The sequence below is a fragment of the Chrysemys picta genome, chromosome 17 (assembly GCF_011386835.1).
Source record: "Chrysemys picta bellii isolate R12L10 chromosome 17, ASM1138683v2, whole genome shotgun sequence".
Lineage (NCBI taxonomy): Eukaryota > Metazoa > Chordata > Testudines > Emydidae > Chrysemys > Chrysemys picta.
Genome location: NC_088807.1, coordinates 4378959 through 4400846, shown reverse-complemented (window position 1 = coordinate 4400846; position 21888 = coordinate 4378959). Strand labels below are relative to the sequence as shown.

At 58.2% G+C, this 21888-nt stretch overlaps 1 protein-coding gene across 1 annotated transcript in view; it reads right to left on the bottom strand.

Annotated features, from left to right (window-relative positions):
- The window catches only part of DLL3 (delta like canonical Notch ligand 3), a 272902-nt gene that overhangs the window by 45273 nt on the left and 205741 nt on the right, over positions 1–21888 (bottom strand).

Below are 21888 nucleotides of genomic sequence, written 5' to 3'. Positions count from 1 at the left end.
CCCCTGTGCTTAGATTTGCCCCAATTTGAGGCTCCCTGGCGGTCTCACTGCCCCATGCCAGGGAAACCCAAGAACTCCGGGGAAGTCTAGCTTTCAAAGCAAGCCGTGTCTGGTGGGACGAAAGTTCTCCATAGCTGCTGGATGCGACAGCGCGGAGAGGAAAGAAGACAAGCAAACCAGCCGCTGTAAAGACCTCGTTGGGCTGCTTCTTGCTCCAGCCAGGAGGCAGCATGGGGCAGTGGCTGCGGGGGGGGCTGGATTTGGGATCCTGTTCTAGGACGGCTGTGTGTCCCCTTAGGCAAAGCTTCTGCCTTGTTCCGTGCCTCAGTTTCCCCATGTGCAAAAACAGGTCCGATGTCACTGATCTGACTCAGTAAAGTGCATGGAGATCTCTGGGTGAAGACCCCGATATGGGTGGGGCGTGCTGCTACTCACTGATAACACCATCGCAGAGGGAGGGGGAGAACCCCCCCATGTGGGTGGGGCGTGATGCTACTCACTGATAACACAGTCACAGAGGGAGGAATCGGGACCCGGGACCGGAAGGGCACTGAGTCCAACACCTGCTCTCGTAGGCACCCCAGTCAGATCACCCCCTCCTCAAACTCCATCTTCAAACTAGTTTGGTTATTGCCCCCCCCCCCGTCACCTATGGGGGCTGTTCCAGACCCTCCCTCCCCTGACAGTTAGAAACCCTCGTCTCATTTCTAGTTTACATTTAATTCCTGGCCAGTTTTCCCCCCATTCGTTCTTGGGCCAACACGGTCCTTCAGCTTAGAGGACGGGCTGAAAACTTCCTGCGACCCAAAACTGGGTTGCCAGAATGTGGCTAAGGGTTGTGTGGGAGGCCACCCCACTTACCCCGCAACGGTGTCTCCTCTGGCACCGGCTGAACATGTCTCCCTGTGACCTGGCTGTCGCCGGCACAGCACCGCTCAGGTTTGGCCCGGCCGCCCCTCCATTGTGATGACAAGGGGCTGGCCCCTCCATTGTGGGGCCAGCCCCTGCATTGTGATGACAAGGGGCCGGCCAGGCCAAATTTGCGTGAGCGGCGCTGCGACCCCGTGCACCAGGTTGCAATGCCACTCGCAGAGACTTGACCCAGCCATCCCCCCTCAACCCTGAGCAGCCCTATGACCCCGGAGGTCACAACGACCAGCGCAGGGACCCGAGCCCATCCAGACCTGCAGGACAGTAGCCGTCGCTATGGTATACATGGTGTACTTATTACGTTACTGGGTATATTTCTGACCCACGATATGCAATATTTAGTAAGCCAGAGGGTTTTCACACCAACCAGCTATTTACTGGATCGCGACAGGCCATCAGGTTTACGGTGGGTCCTGAGCCCAAAAAGGTGAAGAAGCGCTGATCTGGTAATTAGAGCCGAGAACAACAGGACCCAGGACTCCTGGGTTCTTTTCCCAGCTCACCCACCGACTCCGGTAGCCTGGGTCTTTAACAATATACATCTACATTGGCCGCGGGCGCTCAGAGAAGTGCAACCATCCACCGGCCCAGGTGGGGCTGGCTTCAGAGGAAAGATCGCCAAAGCTAAGGCCAAGGGCGTCAAACCCAGCTGCCTGAGTTGAACGGCCCTGCCTCGCTGGCCGATCCAAGCGGTCTGATTTTCAGAGCTCCACCACTCACGTTGAGCTCCGAGGAAGGCAGGCGTGATGGGCGCTCGTGTGTAGATGCATAAAGACAACTTCCGACTCGAAGGAAGGCACGTTTGGGACAGTGAGGGTGATTAACGGTTGGAAAACCTGAACCAGGGAGCGGGTGGATTCTCCAGCAGGAGAGGTCTTTAAGTCAAGACGAGAGGGGCTTTGTAACAGCTCTGCTCTGTTCCCACAGGAGGCATTGGCCAGATGCAGGAATCGGTGGGGGAGGTGTCTGGCCCGGGTTGGACAGGAGGCTGGAGAAGATGATCATGATGGGTCTCTTCTGATCTTAAGAGTCTGAATCGAAACTGGGATTCAGGTCTGCGAACAGGTGCCTTTCCCATCACACCCTGGGCCTGGTTCTCCTCTCCCTCACTCTGGTATGAATCCAAATCTCAAGGGAATTCGGACAGGTATAAACAAGAGCACGCCAACGACCCTCACAGCATAGAAAGAGTCAGATTCCAAGGCCAGACGGGCCCATTGTGATCATCCGGTCTGACCCGCCCCCGTATAACACAGGCCAGAGAACAGCCCCCAAATAATTCCTAGGGCACATCTGTTAGAAAAAATATCCAATCTTGATTTAAAAATTGTCCATGATGGAGAATCCACCATGATCCTTGGCAAATTGCTCCAATGGTTAATTGCGCTGACTGTTAAAAATGTATGCCTTATTTCCAGTCTGAATTTGTCTAGCTGCAGCTTTGAACCACTGGAGCATGATAGATCTTTCTCTGCTAGATTGAAGAGCCGATTATTAAAGATTTGTTCCCCACGTAGATACTAACAGACTGGGATCAAGTCATCCCTTAACTTCCTCTTTGTTAAAAGTTCTAACTCACGCCCATCCTGGGGTTTAACTAACATCGTGGGAAACCAATATTTAGATAATAAATTTCAACTCAGACCTTTCTCCCAGGCTTGGCTGAATCTAGGGCTCCTCCCTCAGGGCTACTCAGCCCACACCCTAGATCCTCTCTCTGCAGACGCTTATAGCTGGGTAAAGTTAAATGAGCCACCTGCACCAGTGAGTCAGCAGAACCCACAACTCTTCCATGGCATGCTCAACAAGGTGGATTGCTCTCTCCCCTCCACCCCCACACAGCAGACATTGCTTGCCTCTTCTATGGGGCTGAGCTTTGGCCCCCAAAATTTGAAAACACTGGCATTATTATAAACGCACACGCACCCGCTCTCATTGCCTGGCTACGCGATGACTAACAGGGCAGGGATATGATCATAATTTACACCCACCGGGGGAAGGAAAGGAATTTGATGCCCATTCCCTGGGAGATAGGGGGTGAGATCTAGCGAGGGAACACCACCAACTCCATGCGTGATCTCAGCCAAGGGATGTCATCGCTCCGTGCCTCAGTTTCCCCATCTGTGAAATGGGGATACCAATCCTGCCTGTGTCGATTTAGACTGTGGACTGCACAGGGACTGTCTCTCACTATGCATCTGTGCAGCCCCCGGCGCAACAGGGGCTGCTAGGAGCTACGGCAGCATAAATATTAGGAAGGAAGGAACAGGTTCCCTGACAGCGAGATCTATCAGGCTGTGGACCCACCTCCCCCAAGGAAGCCCCTCTGTTTGGGGGGGTTTAAACCTAGAGCACGAAGCACCGTCCAGTGGGGAAGGGATCTGCACTGGCCTGGGGGGAGATGGGAAGAGATGAGGTCAGAGGACTGCTCCCACCTCCACTGCTAGGAATTCCCACAGAGTGTGGGTCACAGCCTGACATCTAGGAGCTGCCCAGGGGCGGGCATGGCAGAACTGGGAGGACGGGCGCAGCAGAACGGCGACTGATTTCTACCTCCGACTTTCCAGCCCCCCGTTCTCCAGGTCCTGGTCGGGCAACCTCAGCTCCCCAGCTTGGTCCCTGACTATCCAGCACAAGCCCGACTTCGGAGCAGTCCCATGGGAGGCGCTGACCTGAAAGTCAGGCCAAGGGCCTTGGCAACCGATCGGGGAGGTGGCTCCACGGGCCCTCTCAAAAGTTGGGGGGCAGATTTCCACTCTCTCCTTTCCTCACCCCCATGCTCATCTGCTCAGGTGCCACTCCAGCCCAGCTCCAAACGCCTGACCCCTTTTGGAACCCAACCAAACGATTTCCCGGGGCAGCACGTCCCACCAAATCGCGGCACGCGGACTTCGGACACAACGGCCAAAGATCGGTTTGGGGGCTGCCCAACGCTGGGCACCTAAACATCTAGGTAGGCCTGGGCTTCCAAGGGGGTGAGTACCCTGCCACAGCACCCTCTGGGCTCCCATGCAGCAGGTAGGCATTCAGACCCCTCTGGAATCAAACCCCAAAATAACGGGATGGGGGTGCGCAAGGGATCAGGAAATATTGGCCAATATTCCGTTTGCTCTCTTTTGAATCCCTTACCCGTAAATGGCACGGATCCTTTTATCGTGGTGATCCTTGGGTGGCAAGACATAGTGTAGTAGCCAGAGATACTGGGTCTCTAGTAGACCTGCGTTCTGGTCCCAGCCCTGGGAGAGGTGCGTGATCATGTGTTTAGGGCAAACTGGGAGTCCGGATTTGTGGGCCCTATTCCCAGTTCTGGGAGGGGAGTTGTTCTCAGTAGTTAGAGCAGGCGCGCTGGGAGCCAGGACTCGTGCGTTCTAGTCCCAGCTCTGCCAAGAATTCGGTTTGTGAGGTTCCGTCTCAAGACAACTGAGGGGGGACCGGATATCAAGAGGGTGGTGATCCATTGTTCTCCATGTCCACTGGAGGTAGGGCAAGAAATAATGGGCTTCATCCGCAACAGGGGAGATATTAGGACAAACGTTCTAACTCTCCGGGGAGGGAAGCTCCGGAACAGGCGTCCAAGGGAGGTTGTGGGATCCCCGTCACCAGAGGGTTTTAAGAACAGGTTGGACAAACACCTGGTCTTGCCTCACCGCAAGGGGGATGGATTAGGAGACCTTGGAGGATCCTTTCCAGCCTGACATTTATGATTACCAGAATATCTGAGCCCCTCACACCCACGAGTGTAGTGATCCTCACAGCTCCCCAGGGAGGCAGGGCTGGGCTCTTCTCCCTAGAGTACAGATGGGTAAACTGAGGCACGGAATGACTCAAGGACTTGCCCGAGTCTGGGGCGGAGTTGGGAACAACCCAAGTCTCCCGAGTCTCCAGCCTGCCTCTCTGTGCCTCAGTTGCCTCCAGTCATAAAACGGCAAGAAAACCCTTCTTGAGAAAAGGGCTTTGAGAGCTCTGATCAAAGGGCTACTTCTTAGTGACTTTGTGGCTCCTAATTAGTACTGGGGTTGTTTTGTTCGGCAAGGAGGAGAGGAAGGGGAGATGTCCAGTGAGAAAGACAGACAGACGGACCCTGGGAACTGGCCCAGCTCTCAGGTCCCCCAGCTGATGCCCTAAGATAGACCCTCCGCAACTTGGCTTTCCGCTCCTCAAAGCCGCGAATCACTTCCCCTAGAGGCAGGTGAACTGTGCTCCTTGCAGTAAGAGACATGATGCACTGTATACGAGGAGGAGAAAGGGCGCAGACTTTGGGCCTGGCTTTTCAAAGCTTCGGCGCACCCACACTCAAAGGGAAACAGACACCTCTGAACATCAGGCCCTGCGGGGTGCTGCCCCGGTTGGTAGGAGATCTGATGCCAATTTAGCTCAGCCCATCGGTCGCTCCTGATCAGTTTGCTGTGAATGGGACACATGGCCTTGTTGCTGATCAGATGGCAAACTTTTATAAGCCCAGGGGATGGCTGGGATGAGAAAGATCACTTCTGTCTAGAAGCCCCATCTGCAACTTGGCACCGAGACGGAATTTGGGAGACTTCCACTTTCCATGGAAACACACAACACCATTTCTGTGATCTACCCACCTCTGGCACGCAGACAGCTCTGACCACTAGAACGTCCAGGTGCCGAGAAGACTTTGCGGGGAGGTGGAGCCCATAGCATGTTTCCTAGAAGCCTGCAACACTGTCCCAAGCCAGCTGCAATGGCCTTTCTGAGACGAGAAGACAGCTGAAGACAAGGACATCCCGTGGACTTCTGTGACAGCACAGTACTCCGGGGCCATTGTTGGGTTCCACCTCCTTGCCGGCGCCGGGCTGTTCCTACACAGCATTAGCCAGTGCTTTGGCCAGTTCGTCACGCCTGAAGAGCCTGAAATGGTCTCCGATGTCTGATCGCGTCTCAACTTCACCGAGACTCTGCAGGAATCAGAGAGATCTTCGGCCTGTTTTCCAGAGGGGTCTGCAGCTCCCGTTTGAGCTCGGGGAGGCGGGAGGGGGTCAGCACCCCTAAGATCAGGCTCCCCATCTTTCAATAAGTTGTCCATAAGGGGAAGTAGGGCCTTTTCCGGGAGAGCTGGACAACAAGGGATAATACAGGAGATGGCCTTCTCTATCAACGTTGTCTACCCACCAGCACGGCTGATGGCCTCACCAGCCTATTGGACCTTATCCCCGTCTTTGTGCCCCAGCACCTCCTAGGGTTCCTTTTCCGCTGCGTCATCTTTCGGGGAAACAGGACGACAATTTCCCCTCTGGGCCGGTTATGCCAGCATTGCCCACTAGGGGCCGTCTTGCGCCTTCCTTCAAAGCAGATGGCACGAGCCCGCCGTGGGAGCCGGGATACCAGGCTAGACGGGCCCCTGCTCTGATCCGGTCTGGCAAGTCGCGGCACGGTGGCCCGCAGGGGACCCGGAGTGGATGAAGCAGATGGGGGAACGAGGTGGTAGCCCCGGACTGAAGGAGGCACGGAGCTTTACAGTCCCTATGGGTGCGGCAGAGGGGGAGAAAGGCCTGACCAAGAGGTGGCGTGTCTGAGCTGACTTCATCTAAAAACTGGCCACCTCCCCACCCGGGGGAAACCCAGCAAAGTCAATGGAATGAGGCCAGTTGACGCCAGCCGGGGATCTCGCTCAGCGCCCCTTAATTTTGGCTGCCGTGAGTCCTCTCTGGGTCGAATCCCTGCCACCCTGCACCTTGGGGAGCACCCGTCGGCTCCAGTAGCGTCCGACACCCCCTGTGCACGTCACCAGGTGCCAGAAGGGATCAGACCCGCTTTCCTCTCCAGCTTGGCTTCAGCCAAGACACTTGTGGCTGACGGAACCAGGCTGTTGGTAGCTTGGATTGAACCCGGGGGGGCTAGTTCTGAAGACACAAACCTTCGCAGCCTGAGCGGATGGACCCAGGTCCTTGCCACGGCTGTAGCAGGCTCCGCTGTTGGGTGTGGCCCAGCCCTCGCTAGAGGGGGACTGGGGTTGGGTTATCCTACCCCTTGTGATCAGTGGAGGCTGACGCTGGGACTCTCCATTGAGACTAACCCTTACCTAGCACGGAGGCCAGGGATCTGGCCCCTGCCCGTTCTCCCACCTCCTGCAACCCTGTGGGTCGCCCTCTGCCCCCGTTCCCGCTGGAGAAGGGGATTTAAAAGAAGCAGGGTCCGGAGCCATCTGGATTCTGCCAGCCCCTCTCACCCCTTTCATCCTGGGGACGGTGCCCATCCGGCGCTCGCTGCCCTGTGAACGCCTCGCGGCTGTGGGCAGAGCTCCGTCCGTGCCTGCTGAGTTCCTGGCATTCAGTCCCAGCAGGGCTGGGCTGGCGGAGAGCCGGTGCAGGGCAGAGGCACCCTCGGGCGAGACGCTGCTGGCTTCTCTGCAGCCTGGCTGCTAGGGGAGAAGGTGGGGCGGGGGTCTCTGGATCTGCAACACGGCTGAGAGCACGCTGGGCGAATGACGTCGTTCATAGATCGTCGATTGCAAGGCCAGAAGGGCCCACGGTGATCATCTAGTCTGACACCGCCCCCCTGTACAGCACAGGCGAGAGCACGGCCCCCAAATCATTCCTAGGGCAGAGCTTTTAGCAAAACAGCCCGTCTTGATCGAAAAATCGGCAGGGATGGGGAAACCCCCCCCACCCCGATCCTGGGTAAACTGGACAAGAGACACACGTGATGCTGGCAGATTTGTGGGGGGAGGAGTCTGGGGCGGATGTGACAGCAACTACGTGGCCCCTCCACAAAGCAGCGTTTACACCTGTGATCCGGGGATGCTCCCGGATTCCCAGGCAAAATGGCCCTTTTTCTACCTGTGTCCCCGGGACGCAGCTTCGTCCTCACCCATCCCCGGGACCCTGAGATCAGAGCGAAACTGCTTCCTGGGCCGCCGGCGCTCTGCCAAAGTGCGCCTGTAGAAAAGGAGGCTCACGCTTCCCCGCGTCACGTGGGGGTTGGAGGGGGGTCAGTACGCCGCAGGCTGTGACGTGCTTTGAGATCTGCTGAGGAAAAGCGCGATCGAGGAACCAGGTGGGGTTCATTCGTCTTGGCCAGCGATGCAATCCGCCTCGGAAGCTTTGGGGCAGCGGTGCCCTGGTGCAAAGACCCCGTCACACCCACTCAGGTGGGTTACCCTAGGGATCCGTCCTTCGTGCTGGGCAGGGCGTAGTGTCAACCGAGAGTCCCACCAGCCCCCACTGATCACCGGGGGTAGGGGAGCTCATTGCCGGTCCCCGCCCAGGGCAAGCCAAGGCAAGCATGGATGATGCAGGGGTCGCTTCCGCCTCATCGTACCCCAGTGCCACGGATGTTCCTGTGCCCAGCGCTTCCATCGCCATGCGCACCCAGAGCCTGCACCAGTGCCTGGCTCCATTGATTTCAGGAGCACGACACGGATTTACAACATCCGTGGGCACCGGGCCGCAGCTCAAACCCGGTGCCCTTCCTAGCCCTGCCCATGCGCCCAGGCCCTGCTCTTACACCTCTCACAATCAGACCGGTTAACCACCACCTAGCTCCGACCTGGACCAGGAAACCGACTCACGTTGGCACGGGGGTGCCCGCCCAGTGGCAGACCCACCTCAGGACACACCACACCCCAGCTTAGCAGGGATGCTTGAAGGAGCTAACCTAGCAACAAGTGCTGGGGTGGGAGGGGGAGTTTACAATGCAGCCTGTTTGTTTTTCCCACACGTGCCACCCTCGCCCCAGTGCGGGGGTGAAGGGCTGTTGGATTTGCCAGGCTGGATCAGTCCGTTCACCCTGGTAGCGTCTGCTCCAGAGGAATCACCAGCCTGGATCAGAGCCAAAGCCCATCTAGCCCGGTATCCCGTCTGGCAGTGCCCAGCACCGGATGCTTCGGAGGAAGGTGCAGAACCCTGCTCCCCACCCCATCCTGGGGTCTAATAGTTAGAGACTGGCTTGAGCCCTGGAACAGGAGTTTTAGGAGAGAAGCAGGCGGCGAGGAGGGGGAATTCCCCTTCCTGACCCTCTATGGCGTTCAGCCCTGAAGCATCAGATTTACTCAGCAGCTCCTAACTTAACAAGCGTCATCATTCCCAGAGCCAACCAGCCGCGAGCTCTGACTCCACAGAGAGGAATCGCTCTGGCTGGCTGGTCCCTTGGGGTTGCGGACCCGCTGAGCTCTGGTAGGTTTTTAACAATTCCATGCACCTTCCCTCTCAAAGCACTTTGCAAAAGAGGGGCAAGTATCGTTAGCCCCATTTCACAGAGGGGGGAAACCGGGGCACGGAGCAGTTCAGTGACTTGTGGAACATCACACTGGGGGTCTGTTGCAAAGCCAAGTTTCGAATCCAGGAGTCCTGACGGCTAGTTCCCCTGCTCTAACCACTAGACACCACTCCCCTGCCAGAACTGCAGATGGAATCCAGGAGTCCTGACTCCCAGCCCCTCTGTTCTCACCACTAGACCCCACTGCCCTCCCAGAGCTGGGGATAGAACCCAGGAGTCCTGACTCCCTGCTCTACCCACTAGACCCCACTCCCCTCCTGTTGTAAAAGGTTCTAAGGGACAAGACTAGGGTGTAGATTTCCACAGCCCAGGCCACTCGTGCCACGGATGTACAAGAGACGTCATACCCCCGTTTTGTGGCCGTCGCCCGTGTGCTGTCGCGGAGGTGACACAGCCTGCTGCCTGCAAAGGGGGTCGCTGCCTCCCAGGCAACGGGGAAGCTGTTTCTCTTTGGCTGGGTTCTCTCCCCCTTGGCGACTGAAGAGGAAAGGAAACAGGACGCGGGTGCTCCTGCTGCCTCGTTGGGATGTCACGGAGCCACGCGCGGTAGGTCCCAAGGGGGGTGTTATTGGGTCTGTCATTGAGTGTCATCAATTTCCCAGTGAAACTCACTAGCTCTGGGGAAACCTTCCACCAGTTCCACCACAGCTAAACCCATTCATCAAAAGGGTCACCTGCACTGCTAACCAGTAGGCCCCACTCCTTTCCCAGAGCTGGGGACAGAACCCAGGAGTCCTGACTCCCAGCCCCCTGCTCTAACCAGTAGACCCCACTCCCTTCCCAGAGCTGGGGATAGAACCCAGGAGTCCTGACTCCCAGCCCCCTGCTCTAACCAGTAGACCCCATTCCCTTCCCAGAGCTGGGGACAGAACCCAGGAGTCCTGGCTCCCAGCCCCCTCTGCTCTAACCACTAGACCCCACTCCCCTACTAAATTCAGTCGTAGAACCATAGCTGCTGCCTCTTGCGCTAGACGCTTTCTCTCCGCACTCTCAGGTCTAGCGACAAACATTTTGGGCCGTCCTAGACAAGAGCCCCGGAGTCCCTGATTCCCTCACTCCTGTTCTTTAACCACTAGCCAATGCTGCCGCTTTGGCCCTTGTGTTCTGATACCTAAACCCCAGGTATAAGATCCAGAACTTTGTTTTTTAATTCCTTTTGGATTTCCCTGAAACATTTTCCTGCCTTTCTTTTTAAATGATTAAAAATAAACAGACAAGCAAAAAAACCAAACTTCCTTTCCTTTCACCTTCTAGCCACACACCACAGAAACACCCCCCCCCCTCCCCAGTGGCTTTGCAATTAAACCAAATCCTGCACTGGGCAGACAAGAAAGAGTCTTTTTGCAGGTGGGCGCTAGTCCAGCTCCTGGACTACTAACCAACGTTTTAAACAGCCCTCTCCCCCACCCTGCCCCACGCACCGAGCAGCCTGTCACTGCCTTTCAGCAGAGTCACGGGCATTTCCACATTCAACCCCCTGAGTTTGGTTCTAAATCCAGAGCCTGGTATTTATTTACGAGGGCGGGATGCCTTGCCCACTGCTGAGATGCAGCCATTTCTGGCGTGGGGTGGCGGGTGGGTGGGGCGCAGCAGCTGTTTATACAGGGAGCCCTCACCCCGGGATGAGATGCAGCCACCTCTGGGGTGAACAAGTCCGCTGTTTAACAGCACACAGCACTGCTCCGCCACAGCTTAGGGGAGAAAGTGAACTCAAATATTCCTGTATCCAGCTGAAACTGCAGCGGATGGGATAGAAGGGAACGTGGGAAGCAGAACGGAACGACCGGTGGGGGATCTAGACACAAGCAGGAATGTGCAGACACATGGATGACTCCCCTCCACCTCGGCACCATGGGTCAGTTATTCCAGCCAAAGGCTGGGCTCACTTTCTCACCTGCCCCGGCCTCCTTTACGGTGGTCCCGCTCGAGCCAGGCACACAAAACGGATACTGAGCTCAACTCAACCCCGTAGGATCATTGCAGGGACTTGGAAAGGACTGCCACGTTGTCGCCACGCTGCCCTCGCGGGAATTTCGGTGAAGCAAGAGAGACCAAACCGGGGCCATGCCCAAGGCACCGACTGCAGGGACGCATCGCACCACCCAGCGGGCAGAAATCCAGAAGGAGCTCTGCCGCTGAAAACCCCTCCGGGCAGGGAATGCCGAGAACATGGCATCTCCAGAACAACTCCTCCCGGCACGGAGCTCGCACGAAAATATTGGCAGAACAAGAGGTGGCTGGGCAGAGATTGGTGTCAGTCCTAGAATCACAGAAATGGCTGGAAGGGATCTTGTGAGGTCATCAAGCCCAGGTCCCTGCGCTGAGGCTGGCCCAAGGAACCCTAGAAGACCAGCCCTGACCGGGGTTTGTCCGTCCAGTTCTGAAAAACCTCCAGTGACGGGGATCCCACAATGGATTTGAAGACTGTTCTCAGGTCCCCCCTCAGTCTGCTTTGCTCCAAAACAGGCCCAGGTTTTTTAACCTCTCCTCCTAGGGCAGGTTTTCTCGACCTTGGAGCCTTTTTGTTGCCCTCCTCCGGGCTCTCTCCAATTTATCCACCTCTTTCCTAAGGCGCGGCGCCCAGGATGACCAAGCGGAAGCTGAGGGACGCCCCCCGATGTGAACGTGGAGAGCCCAGACGGACACCTGAGCGAGGCCTGATGCTGCACGCCGGGTCAACGCCCTGTCCCCCCGAGGAACTAGTCGCGTAAGTGACGCCACCGGGTTTGGGCTGCGGGTTTGGGGCAGCAGGTTCTGACGGTGACCTCCTTGAAGCTGGTGTCATGGGAGAACCTGCCCCGTCGTTGTGCTACAGACATAACCGCATGGGCCCAGCATGCCCACTTTAGGGATCCATTATGAGCCCCCCCAAAGCCAGTGGGGTGCAGACCCTGCCGAGGGTGGAATTGGGGGAGGGGGAACCCCATGTTTCAGACCCCTTCTCCAAACGAGAGACAGAGACCTCAGCTGAGATTAGCCCCAGCCGAGAGGCGGTTTGTGGGAGGGTTTGCCAGGGCTGTGCCTGGCACATGATGCCAGGCTGGGCACAGCCCGGACAGCCTGGTGCACAGCCAGAGGACACCGGCTCCACCCCACACCGTGCGCCCGGGCACGACACAGACGGAGAGAAAGGAGCAGCCCAGCAAAGAAAAGGGAAGCGCTTTGCCTCTGCCCTTCTGCCGCGCATCCCTCATGGTCCTCGCCCATGACTAACGACTGCATCTCTCCCTGTGCCCACCCACGCACACGCCCCTGCCAATGCCCGTATGCCCCCAGCCAACGCTCAGGCCTGCCCCAGCCCCCTACCTTCATCACACATGTGCCTGGACGTTTTGGCAGAGATTTTCTACGAGACGCACACGTGCCTCAGTTTACCTGCTCACTACGGAACTTGCTGCTATCCACCAAGCCCATGGCTGTGCTGGAGCTGCAGGTGTCATTTGCCTGCTTGAGGAGATGTACCTGTGCTAGTGCCCTAAAAATAAAGCTGTGGTGGCGGGCCGCAGCCCTGAGCATGTACCCGTCCAAGACACTAGCTATGTCCCCAGAGCGGCCAGCCCACAGTTACACTGTATTTTTAACATGGGTATGTCTCCTCAAACTGAACGGTACACCTCCCACTCCAAGTGTCGATACACCCTATGGGTCACTGAACGGAAGGCACCGCCCTGATGGCCAGGGCACGGCCCAGACCCTGTGAATCCGTGACGACTGGTGGCAGTAGTGGGATGCTGAACCTCACAGGAGCATTTCGCGACAAGCAACGTGCAGCAGTAAAAACAAGGTGGGTCAAAGGAAACACCAGGAAAAATGGCGCCTAAGCCAAGGAGAGGATTATCAGGCTGTGCAGAGAGATGGGGTCAGACCCTGGAAAGTTAAACAGGGCGCTGCTGGTGGAACAGATAGAGAAAGTCAATTGGGTCAGGAACCAGGGTCCAGACCCAGGATGACAGCAGGGGATCTTCATGGGCCGACCCCCCGCCTTAAGAGTTGGGGGAGCACAGGACGCAAAGGGCTATGAATGGAGGAACAGAGGCTGCAGTTCGAAAGCCAGAAACTAGCAAAAGCCACGAGGACAGACGATGGCCACAGAGGGCACAGAGACATCGGGCAGGTCTACACTGCGATTAAAACCCCGTGGCTGGCCCGGGACAGCTGACTCCGGCTACGGGGCTGTTTCACTGCAGTGTAGATATTCGGATTCAGGCTGGAGCCTGGGCTGTAGGACCCTGCGAGGTGGGAGGTCCCAGAGCTCGGGGAAAAGGAGTTCAGGAGAGCGGGCAGGTTTTTAAAGAGACATTCTTAAGGACGCAAGAGCAAACTACTCCAATGCGTGGGAAAGACAGACACCTCCCGGCTGAACCAGGAGATCGTCGGCGACCTGAAAGTCAGAAAAGAGTCCTAAACTAGGTGAAATGACAAAGGATGACAATAAAAAACCAACACGCGCATTCGGGGAGAAAGTTACAAAGTCCCAGGCTCAGTTCTATGAGGTGTGTCCACCTCAGAATACGGTGAGCGGATCAGGGGCTGTTTGGCAGATGAGTTTGTGGACAATACGCCCTGTTCTGAAGAGAGCCCCAAAGTGGACTGCCCTACACATGGGTCCCGGGATGGGGAACCAGGGGAGGCGCCCCAGAACTGGGGAGCATGTAGATCCCAACCAGGGGGACCAGCTGATGCAGGCAGACCCCCACCAAGGGATCCCAAGACCTGAGAGGCACTATCTGTAGAAGGATGGGCCATAAGGCCCAAGATCGGGTTCCTTGGGGTTTGCCTAAGAGGTCACGGGTCCGACTAACCCACCCTGTGCCCAGCCCGGAAGCTATGTCGACCTCAGAGCGAAAGGTGCCACTGAACTTTCGGAAGACAGGAGTCACCCAACCATCTCCTCTGGGGCAGAGGACTGCCCACCCCCAGGCACCGGCGCCCACGTCCTGTTGTACTCCCGGGGTACATCTACACCGCGTGGCGGCAAGTCTCCGCTACGGGGCTGGAACCTGGGCTCCGAGACCCTCCCCACGCCCAGGGTTCAGAGCCCAAGAGGAATGTCTACACTGCTGTTTTTAGCCCCAGCTCCGAGGGTTTTTTTTCTTGCAGTGTAGACGTACCCTCGCGGCCTGAGGTCTCGGTGCTCGCCAGCGGGCGTGGCAGCCGGCGGGGAGACATTCCTGGGGCGGAGGGGTTCGGGGACAGAGAAGACTCTTGGCAAACCCCATGTAACAAAGTCGTCCAGCGTCAAAGCCATTCACCCTGCCTGCGGCTCAGATCCCCGGGCAGGCCCAGGAGGGATGGGGGTGGATGGGTGGCAGGGGTGCTATCTAGGGCTGAAATACTGCTGGGAGATGTTAAGGCTAAACCACGTCCTTCCCCCTGGGACAAGCACTGACAGGGAGTTCCTGAGGCTGAAGGCATGAATCAAAATGGAGTGGCTGGCGGAGAGAGAAGGGTGCAGGGGGCTCCCCCCTTGTGCTCCTTGCTAGTGGGATCTAAAGGAGAAGACACGTGGGACAGAACGGAAACTGCCCTGCGCTGCTGCATGAAAACTGGGTGTTTGGTTATTGGATTTCAAAAGCTGCATTTTGAAAATGTCTGGCCGAACAGCTCGCCCGGGGACTGGAGATGTTTGCACTGCCACGGGCCGATAACGGTTGTGGTTTTAGCTGAGGTCGGGAGCGTGGTGTATTGAAAACTGGGTCAAAGCGACAAGCTATCCCTTTAAATTCTCAAGGGGTTTCCTGGTCCTGCTGGCAGGCTAGGGGGCTCTGTAGGGAAGTGTGCAATCTGGGTCTTGCAACAGGCAAAGAGCCAGCCTTGAGCAAGGTGGGGTGAGTTGAACCCCTCTGCCTTAGTGAGTAGCCTGCTTTGTCTCTCTCTGTTTTGGGGTTCCTGTGTGTTAAGGTTCTGGAATGTACCAAATAAAGGTGTGTTACTTTGCTGCCTTCCAGTAAGAGCCTTCTCTGTCTCTACAGAGTGGATGTAACTGGGGGGGAACACAAGTCCCAGCTTAGCAGGGGGGGCAGATCACGGGGCAGCGACCCCTCTCAGTTCACCCTTAAAAGGAGAAGAGATGTGACAAACGTGGGAATTGTGGGTAGTATTTTTTAGGCAGGACTGAGCGTCCCTCCCTACTTCCTATTGCTACCCTCTGGGGGGGAAGGACCACGGCTGGAAACAAAGGACCCAGGCGTTCTGGGACTAGTTGTAAGGCTGCTGCTGAGAATAGACAGGACCTACAAACCAAGAGAGCCAAGATGGCAGATATGAGGGGAACGGCACGGACACCGACGCGGGCTGGGCCGTCCCAGGCTGGCCTCAGGCTGTATTTCAGGAGACCAGGAAAGCCAGTTGATTTTGGACAGACTGCCCAGACTCTCAGCAGATTCCCAGTTTCCATCGCTCCCTAAGAAGGGAAAGTCTCTCTCGGGAGCCTGACTTCAGCTGGACTCGCTGCAGAGAGGCATGGCGAGACGCAGGGGCAGCTGGAGCGCGGCGGCTCCGTGTCAGAGGCGTGAGGCTGCATGACCCGCCTTGGGGTCTGGCACACTGATGGGGTTTAATGGCAGGAGCACAACACAGATCCTGTAAATGCGTGAAAATATACCCACACAGGTGCGTGTGCACACCACCAGTGCATGCACACACACACACGCGTGCACCAGGCACATGTATGTGCACACACATGCCTGTGCACCAGTGCATAAGGCGTTCACACACATGCATGTGCACCAGTGCACACATATGTGCATACACACGCCTGTGCAGCAGTGTGCATGTGCGTGTGCACACCCGTGCATACACACACACACACACAAAACCAGTGCTCCAGCCACTGCTCCATGCTTTCACCCGTACTCCAGCAAAGTCTGCTGTCGCAGAGGCTGCCATCCCCGGGCACCCTCCACTGGGCAAGCCGGCCCGTCTCCGGGAGGGGCTCAGTGATGACTCCCCCGACATCTTTTTCCCATCGAAAGCTTCCCCGTGGCAGGTTGATTTCTTGCCATTCCGGCGAACTCTTCCCCCGGCCTTAAAGCAAAGCCGGTTCCAGGGTGAGCCTGGTCCTAGCCCCTGGGCTGCCTTCAGCCCGCTGGGCTCCCCTGCCCTTCTCCTTCCGGCCCCCAGCCTGGGGCTATCGTTAACGGGAGCCCCCTCCCGTCTCTCTCCAGGCCTTGCCCAGGGCTCCTCTCTGCAGCCCCCGGCGTGGCCTCAAACACGGGCTTGCCCCTCGCTAGCCCCAAGCTGGCAGCACCCGCCTAGTCATCAGCGGGGCTGGACCCCCTGCACGTGAAAGGGCCAGCCACGCTGTGACACCCAGAGCCCGTGCCAAGGGCCTCGCCCACACCCGCACCAGTGCCCACGTCCATGCCCATGCCTGCACTGGTGCCAACGGCCTTGCCCATGCCCGCACTGGTGCCCACATCCATGCCCATGCCTGCACTGGTGCCAATGGCCTCGCCCATGCCTGCACCGGTGCCCACGTCCATGCACACGCCTGTACTGGGTGCCCATGCCCGCACCAGTGCCCGTGCTTACGCACACGCCTGCATCGCTTCCCGTGTCAATGCCCACACCTGCATCACTTCCCCTGTCAGTGCCCACGCCTGCACCAGTGCCCACATCTATGCCTGCTCCAGTGCCCATGGTTACGCACACGCCTGCATTGCATCCTGTGTCAGTGCCCATGCCTGCACCAATGCCCACGCCTGCATCACTTCATGTGTCAGTGCCCACGCCTGCACCAGTGCCCACACCTGCATCACTTCCCATGTCAGTGTCCAAGCCCGCACCAGTGCCCATATCCATGCCTGCACCAGTGCCCATGCTTACACACACGCCTGCATCACTTCCCGTATCAGTGCCCACGCCTGCATCACTTCCCGTGTCAGTGCCCACGCCTGCACCAGTGCCCACGCCTGCACCAGTGCCCACGCCTGCATCGCTTCTTGTGTCAGTGCCCACGCCTGCACCAGTGCCCACGCCTGCATCGCTTCTTGTGTCAGTGCCCACGCCTGCACCAGTGCCCACGCCTGCATCGCTTCTTGTGTCAGTGCCCACGCCTGCACCAGTGCCCACGCCTGCATCACTTCCTGTATCCGTGCCCACGCCTGCATCACTTCTGTAGCAATGCCCAAGCCCATACCAGTGCCCACCCCCATGCCTGCACCAATTCCCAGGGTTATGCACAGGCCTGCATCACTTCCCTTGTCAGTGCCCACCCCCACGCCTGCACCAGTGCCCATGCTTACGCACACGCCTGCATCACTTCCCGTGCCAAAGCCCACACCTGAATCAGTGCCCATGCCCACGCTTGCACCACTTCCTGTGTCAATTCCCACGTGTGCACCACTTCCCGTGTCAATGCCCACGCCTGCACCAGTGCCCACGCACACGTATGTCCCTAGCGATGCCCATACTGGCATCTTTGCCCAAATCCATTCTGGCAGCTCTGCCCAGACCCCAACGACTGCATGCGCCTGTATCTGTGCCCTCCACTTGCCTATGTCAGTCACCACCAGCGTTTGTTGCCTTGGCAGAAGCCCTGTCTGTGCCCGCCGAGTCCCAGCGGGGATGCAGGGGGCCCCGTGCGGTGACACTGGGCAGCGTGGGCAGGGGAGCTGCAGTGCCTGAGAGATCCCCAGGTGTGTCTGGGGCCAGCAGGGCCCCTGGTTCTTCTCCACCGCCACAGGCACCACCCGCGCCCGTGCCCAGGGGCAAACCGATCCCGGTGCTGCTGGGCAGAGCTGCTGCCCCCCACCCCCAGCCCAGTCTCCAAAGGACAGGGGCACCCTGGGTTCCAGCCACTCCTTCCCCTCTCCGTGCCACATGCAGGGCGGGCACCGTGCACGCCCCAAAGCCCCTTTCACGCCTTGTGCCGGGTCCATCCCCCTCCCTCTGGGGCTCTCTTCCCTGCCGGATTGTCCCTCCAGCCGCTACTTGTGCCCCTCCCCCACACCATAGGGTTGGGCCCGCCCCCAGCTCCTCCTGGCACTGCAGCCCCCCCAGTGCCCCATGGCACAGTGCCCCTCCCCCTCAGCGCCCCACGGCACAGCACCCCTCCCCCTCAGCACCCCTCCCCCAGCACCCCACAGCACAGCACCCCTCCCCCCAGCGCCCCATGGCACAGCACCCCTCCCCCTCAGCACCCAACGGCACCATAGCCCCTCCCCCCTCAGCGCCCCATGGCACAGCACCCCTCCCCCTCAGCACCCAACGGCACCATAGCCCCTCCCCCCTCAGCGCCCCATGGCACAGCGCCCCTCCCCCTCAGCACCCCACGGCACCATAGCCCCTCCCCCTCAGCACCCCATGGCACCGCACCCCTCCCCCCAGTGCCCCATGGCACAGCACTCCTTCCCCTCAATGCCCCATGGCAGCGCAGCCCCTCCCCCCAGCACTCCAAAGCACCTCACCTCCCCCCTCAGTGCCCCATGGCACAGCACCCCTCCCCCAGTCCCCCATGGCACAGGACCCCGCCCCCCAGCTCCCCTGGCAACACAGCCCCCCCAGTGCCCCATGGCATCGCAGCCCCACTCCCCAGCACCCCAAGGCACAGCGTCCCTCTCCCCAGCACTCCATGCTAATGCACCTCTCCCCCCTCAGTGCACCTCACCCCTCCCAGCTCCCCATGGCAATGTGTGGGGGCAGGGGAGGAAATTTGGTGGTTTGGCTGGAGAGGGGGGCTTTGCCCTCCCTGTGCCAACATGGGGGGCGAAGGGGGAACCGTCAGAGGGCAAGGATTGAAAGGCAGGTTTCCCTGTGGGCAGCCGGGGGCGATCTCACTGGGTGGCTCCCTCCAACAGGCCCCTCTGGGGACCATGCAGAAGGAATAAGGGTCCCTTCTCCCTGCTTCTTCCCCATTCCCCTCTGCCCCCTCCCCCCCAGCAAACAGCCTTGCCCCAGATGGGAGCCCCAGCCCCCGCCACACGTCCCATAAAAACTACCCGCCAGGCCCTAGCGTTTCCCTTCCGGGGAGCGCAGAATGATTCCCAGGCCCTGAGCAGCTGTCGTCGCATGTTGCAGAGCGGAGAAACTGAGGCACGTGGAGCGGGAGGGACCTGCCTAGGCTGCGAATCAGTGTCAGAGACAGGTATAGAACCCAGGAGTCCAGACTGCAGATCCCCACTGGCATTAACCATGTTCCCTAATCCCAGAGCTACCTGCAGAAGCTAGAAGGTCCAACTTTGCCCCCCTGTTCTGACTACTGGTCCCTGCTCCCCTCCCAGAGCTGGGATAGAACCCAGGAGTCCTGGCTCCCAACCCCCCCTGCTCTAACCCACCAGACCCCACTCCCTTCCCAGAACTGAGGACAGAACCCAGGAGTCCTGGCTCTCAGCGCCCCGCTCTAATCACAAGTTGAAGACTTCAGTGGCTCAGACATAGGTTAGGGGTTTGTTACAGGAGTGGGTGGGTGAGATTCTGTGGCCTGCGTTGTGCAGGAGGTCAGACTAGATGATCATAATGGTTCCTTCTGACCTTAAAGTCTATGAGTCTAACCACTGGACCCCACTCCCCTCCCAGAGCTGGGGAGAGAACCCAGGAGTCCTGGCTCCCAGCCACCCCCTGCTCTAACCACTAGACCCCACTCCCCTCCCAGTGCTGGGGAGAGAACCCAGGCGTCCTGACTCCCAGCCCCCCCTGCACTAACCACTGGACCCCACTCCCCTCCCAGTGCTGGGGAGAGAACCCAGGAGTCCTGGCTCCCAGCCCCCCCTGCTCTAACCACTAGACCCCACTCCCCTCCCAGTGCTGGGGAGAGAACCCAGGAGTCCTGGCTCCCAGCCCCCCCTGCTCTAACCACTGGACCCCATTCCCCTCCCAGTGCTGGGGAGAGAACCCAGGAGTCCTGGCTCCCAGCCCCCCCTGCTCTAACCACTGGACCCCATTCCCCTCCCAGTGCTGGGGAGAGAACCCAGGAGTCCTGGCTCCCAGCCCCCCCTGCTCTAACCACTGGACCCCACTCCCCTCCCAGAGCTTTGCCCCATGACAAGTCCCGGACTCGGTGACCCCAGGCCCTGCGGCCCAGCTGGCAGCTCTCACTGGGGTGGTCGCTCTGTGGCTCCCGCTGGCCCTGAGCTCAGAGTGTGGGACCCGGTTTAAGCTCATGCCATGGAGCAAGCGGCTGCCCCAGGCTGGCAGAGGGAAGCTCAAGGCGCAAGGGGGTTGGTTGCTTGACCAGGGCTCCTGGCCTGACCCCTGTGCCCTCAGAGCTGCACACGGTGCTGAAACGGCACCAACCGGCGTCCGAGCGAGGAGCCTGCCGGGCCAAGCATCAGGTGCATGAGCCAGGATCTCCCCCTCCCGACGGCCCGGGCCGGACGGGTAGAGGGACTGCAGTGCGTTGTCCATCGGATCATCCCCCGGGCTGTATTGCGCGGACAGGCTGCACCACTGATCCTCCCGTGCTCTGTACTGGGCAGGGAGCTGCAGTACGTGCCCTGCCAGATCTCTGGGGCTCTCTGCCCCGGGCCATATAGCCCAGCTGGTTCCAGTGCATCACCTACACCATAAGAACGGCCGTACCGGGTCAGACCAAAGGTCCATCTAGCCCAGTGTCCTGTCTACCGACAGTGGCCAATGCCAGGTGCCCCAGAGGGAGTGAACCTAACAGGCAATGATCAAGTGATCTCTCTCCTGCCGTCCATCTCCACCCTCTGACAGACAGAGGCTAGGGACACCATTCCTTACCCATCCTGGCTAATAGCCATTAATGGATTTAACCACCATGAATTTACCCAGTTCTCTTCTAAACGCTGTTATAGTCCTAGCCTTCACAACCTCCTCAGGCAAGGAGTTCCACAGGTTGACTGTGCGCTGTGTGAAGAAGAACTTCCTTGTATTTGTTTAAAACCTGCTGCCTATTAATTTCATTTGGTGACCCCTAGTTCTTGGATTATGGGAATAAGTAAATAACTTTTCCTTATCTACTTTTTCCACGTATCAGAGGCGTAGCCGTGTTAGTCTGAATCTGTAAAAAGCAACAGAGGGTCCTGTGGCACCTTTGAGACTAACAGAAGTACTGGGAGCATAAGCTTTCGTGGGTAAGAACCTCACTTCTTCAGATGCGACTTGCATCTGAAGAAGTGAGGTTCTTACCCACGGAAGCTTATGCTCCCAATACTTCTGTTAGTCTTAAAGGTGCCACAGGACCCTCTGTTACTTTTTCCACATCACTCGTGATTTTATATACCTCTATCACATCCCCCCTTAGTCTCCTCTTTTCCAAGCTGAAAAGTCCTAGCCTCTTTAATCTCTCCTCATATGGGACCCGTTCCAAACCCCTAATCATTTTAGTTGCCCTTTTCTGAACCTTTTCTAGTGCCAGTATATCTTTTTTTGAGATGAGGAGACCACATCTGTACACAGTATTCGAGATGAGGGTGTACCATTGATTTACATAAGGGCAATAATATATTCTCCGTCTTATTCTCTATCCCCTTTTTAATGATTCCTAACATCCTGTTTGCTTTTTTGACTGCCGCTGCACACTGTGTGGACGTCCCCCTGATCTTTCCCTCCTGGGCCATATAGACCAGCTGGGGGCAGTGCATCACCTGTGTCCTATACCATCCCCCCAGAGCCTTCCCTTCTGGTCCATATGGACCAGCCGGTCACAATACATCAGCTACACTGCCCTGCCGGTCCACACAGGCCGAGTGGGTTGCAAGGCACCATCTCTAACATCCCGCCCTCTACCGCCCACCTGCCCAGACGTTTCAC